Source organism: Equus asinus, chromosome 20 (genome assembly GCF_041296235.1).
Source record: "Equus asinus isolate D_3611 breed Donkey chromosome 20, EquAss-T2T_v2, whole genome shotgun sequence".
Lineage (NCBI taxonomy): Eukaryota > Metazoa > Chordata > Mammalia > Perissodactyla > Equidae > Equus > Equus asinus.
Genome location: NC_091809.1, coordinates 89,615,365 through 89,619,999, shown reverse-complemented (window position 1 = coordinate 89,619,999; position 4,635 = coordinate 89,615,365). Strand labels below are relative to the sequence as shown.

Here is a 4,635-nt window from a genome sequence, read left to right as displayed (position 1 = left end):
AGAAAAGACTTACCATAAATCTATCTTAATAATGACCTTTATTTGTAATATATAATGAATATTTTCAATTCAATAATAATACTACATATAACCCAAATAAAAATGACAAAATGTTTGAACAGACATTTCACCAAGGAGGATGTGTAAGAGAAAAGAAAACAAAAAATGCTTAGTATTGTTAGTCATCTGGGAAACGCAAAGCAAAATCACAATGAGATATCACTATAAACACAGTAGCATGTTTGAAATTAAAAAGACTGACCATATCAAGTGTTGGTAAGAACGTGCACCACCTGGACTTCCTTATACTGCTGCTGGGAATGTAAATGGTAAAATCACTTTGCAAAACACTTTGCCAGTTTCATGGAAACTTAAACATATACCTATTATATGACTCAACAATTCCACTGCTAGACATTTACCTAAGAAAACTAAAAATATGTGCCTATAAAAAGACTTGCTCATGAAGGGCTACAGTTAGTTATTCATAATAGCCCCAATCAGGAAACAAATGAATATCTGATAATACAGGTGAGGGAGCAAACAAATTGTAGTAAATCCATACTATGGCATACTAGAAGCAATTTAAAAAGAATGAACTACTAATACTCAAAATTACATGAATGAATCTTACAAATATTATGCTGGGTGAAAGAACAGACAGAAAGGAACATACTATATTACCCCATGTATACTAATATTTAGGGTCACTAATTTAATATGTAATGTTACAAAGCAGATCGGGAGGTATTTGGGACTTGAAATGTGGTTGACGATTGACTGAAAGGAGCACAAGGAAATTTTGAGGGGTAATAAAAATTTTTATAACATAATTATATACTTGGTGCACAGGTGTATATATCTGTCAAAACTTCTTAAATAGTATCTTTACAATATGTGCATTTTAATGTATGTGAATTATACATTATAAAGTTGAGATAAAACTCAGCAACATAAATCAATATGTTATCAATAAAGTGAAGATTAAGCATATGATCACCCCAACAGATGCAAATTAATAATATTATAACACTCAAAATGCTTAAGAAAAAAACTAACTGATCTTGGAACAGAAAAGAATTATCTTTCAGTTGATTTAGGGTATGTATTCAAGAGACATCACCACTTGAACTCTCCCAAACTCATTTCATGAGGCCAGCATTACTAAGATACTAAAGCCAGACAAGAACACTACAAGGAAAGAAAACTACAGGCCAATACCTCTGATAAATGTAAATTCAAACAGTCCCAACAAAATATTAACAGACTGAATTCAACAACACATTAAAAGGATGATGCACTATGATCAAGTGGATTCATCTCTGGCACGCAAGGATGTTTCAGTGTATGTAAATCAATAAGTTTGATACACCACATTAATTGAATGACAGACGACAATCATGCGATCATCTCAATAGATGCAGAAAAAGCATCGACAAAATTCAACATCCTTTTGTGATAAAAACTCCTAACAAGGTGGGTATAGAAGGAATGTACATGAACATAATACGGGTCATATATGACAAACCCATATATAGCCTCACATTATTCAACAGTGAAAGGCCGAAAGCTTTCATTCTAAGATCAGGAACAAGACTTGGATGCCCACTTTCACCCCTCTTATTCAACATAATGCAGAAAGTCCTATCCAGAACAATTAAGCAAGAAAAGGAAATAAAAGACATCAAAATTGGAAAAGAAAATTATCTCTGTTTGCTGATAACAAGACCCTGTAGCTTGAAAATCCTCTGGACTCCACCAAAAAACAGTTAGATATCATAAACAAATTCAGAAAAGTTTCAGGATACAACATCAGCATACAAAAACCAGTTGTGTTTCTATATACTAACAATTAACTATCTGAAAGAGAAATAAAGAAAACATTCAAATTTACAATAGTGTCAGAAACGGTAAAAACTTAGGAATAAATATAACCAAGGAAGAGAAAGATATATACACCAAAATTATTAGACATTGATAAAAGAATTTGAAGAAAACACAAATAAATGGAGAGATACTCCATGCTCATGGATCAGAAGAGTGAATTTTGTTAAAATATCCGTACCACCCAAATTCTTCTGTAGATTCAATGCAATCTCTATCAAAATTCCAATGGGATTTTTCACAGAAATAGAATAAAATAATGCTAAAATTTGTGTGGAACCACAAATGACCCCAAATAGCCAAAGCAATTATTAGAAAGAACAAAGCTGAAGGCATCACACTTCCTGATTTCAAACTATGTTACAAAGCTATAGTAATAAAAACAGTATGTCATTGGCATAAAAACAGACACATAGACCAATGGAACAGAATCAAGAGCCCATGAATAAACCCATGTATATATGGTCAACTAATATTTGACAAGGGAGTCAAAAATACTAGATGAAGAAAGGATAGTCTTTTCAATAAATGGTTCCAGGAAAACTGGATATCCACATGCAAAAGAATGAAAATAGACCCCTATCTTACACCACTCACAAAAATTAACTCAAAATGGATTATAGGTTTGAATGTAAGATCTGAAACCATAAAACTCCTAGAAGAAAACATAGGGGAAAAAGCTCCTTGATATGGGTCTTGGCAATGATTTTTTTGAATATGACACCAAAGGTACCAGAGCAAAAACAAAAATCAAGTGGGACTACATCAAATTAAAAATTTCTGTGCAGCAATCAACAAAATGAAAAGGCAAGTATCAGACTGGGAAAAGATATTTTCAAACCATATATCTGATAAGGGGTTAATATCCAAAATATACAAGCATCTCATACTATTCTAGCAAAAAATCTAACCATTTTATTAATAATATGCAGAGGACTTGAATAGATATTTTTCAAAGAAGACATACAAATAGCCAACAAGTACCTGGAAAGTGCTCAGTATCATTAATCAATGGGGAAATGCAAATGAAATCTACAATGAGGTATCAGCTAAAACCTGTTAGAATGACTATTTTTCAAAAAAAAAACCCAATAGATTGCAAGTTCTGGTGAGAATGGGGGCAAAAGGGAACCCTGGTGCACTGTTAGTGGGAATGTAAACTGGTACAGTCACTATGGAAAACAATGTGGAGATTCTTCAAAAAATTAAAAACACAACTACCACATGATCTGGAAGTTTTACTTCTGGGTATAGATCCAAAGGAGATGAAATTACTACCTCAAAGAGAAATCTGCACTCCACGTTCATTGCAGCACTGTTCACAATAGGCCAGGATATGGAAACAACTGAAGTGTCTGCTGATGGATGAATGGATAAAGAAAATGTGGCATATACGTACAATGGAATGTTATTCAGCCATGAGGAAGAAGGAAATCCTCTCATTTGTAAAAACATTAATGGATCTTGAGGGCAGTATGCTAAATGAATTTAAGTCAGACAGAGAAAAACAAATACTGTATGATATCACTTACACATGGAATCTAAAAACATTGGACTCATATACACAGAGATTAGAATGGTAGTCGTCAGGAGTCAAGAGGTGGAGAAAATTGGACCTGTCAGTCAAAGGGTAAAAACCTGCAATTATAAATATGAATGAGTTCTGGGGATCTAATGTACAGCACGGTGACAATAGTTAATACTGTATTGTATACTTGAAAGTTACTGTAAGAATAGAACTTTAATGTTCTCACCATAATAATACAACAAAGCAAACACCTTCTCCATATTATCTGCCCTTGATGTCCAGCTTAAGAAGTTTATATAAGCACTGACTGAGCTCCTTGTTCTTGAGTGCGTGTACCATGTGGTTCAGGACAGGAAGAATGACATTGGGTACAACATTGAATAGAACATGTCGAGAGGAACTGCAATTGCTCTACTGTGTGTGATAGAAATGATGATGATGACTGTGTAGAAGAAAAGGATTAGGATGAGGTGGGAATTGCAGGTACTTAGGGCCTGGGATGCAGCTTCTGCTGAGGCCAGCTTAAACACAGAGTAAAGTATCAAAATATATGACAAAATAATCAAACCTAGGTCATTTCCCATGAGTGTCCAGGCCAGAAGAAACAGATAGATACTCTTGACTGTCCTGTCATCATCACAGGATAGGCTAGTGACTCCAACATTAGAGCACAGACAGAGCCCAATTTCGTTCTGGGAGCAGTATTGTCTCTGAGTAGCAAATACAGGCACTCGGGTGGTAGTTAGGCTGTTTCTGAGTGCTATGAACACAGTTGCTTTGACCACAAATGATTCAGTAACTATTGATAGATAATGTATGGGTCAGCACATGGTTATATATCCATCTATAGCCATGCAGACAAAAATGCCTGATTTCATGCCCACAAAACAATGTATGATATACATAAGAGCAAAGCACTCAGGGAGACTGATGGCTTCAGCATTAAGCCATAAGATAGCTAAAATCATGGGCATGATGGTAGTAGCTAGGCCCATGTCCACCATAGCCAAAATGCCTAGGAAATGGTACATGAGCTGGTGCAAGGTTGCTTCTTGATTTATGATGATCAGGACAAGGATGTTGGCACTGAGAGCTAAGAAGCAGAGCAGAGTCAGGGGCAGGGAGAACCAGTGCTGCCAACTGTGAATGCCTGGGAATCCCATCAGAATGAACTCAGAGACCTGGAACTTAGAACTGTTGGAATCTGTAAGATCTTGGAACAT

At 35.2% G+C, this 4,635-nt stretch overlaps 1 pseudogene; it reads right to left on the bottom strand.

Annotated features, from left to right (window-relative positions):
* Positions 1-3,673: 3,673 nt before the first annotated feature.
* On the bottom strand, positions 3,674-4,635 carry LOC106828920 (putative olfactory receptor 56B2; annotated as a pseudogene).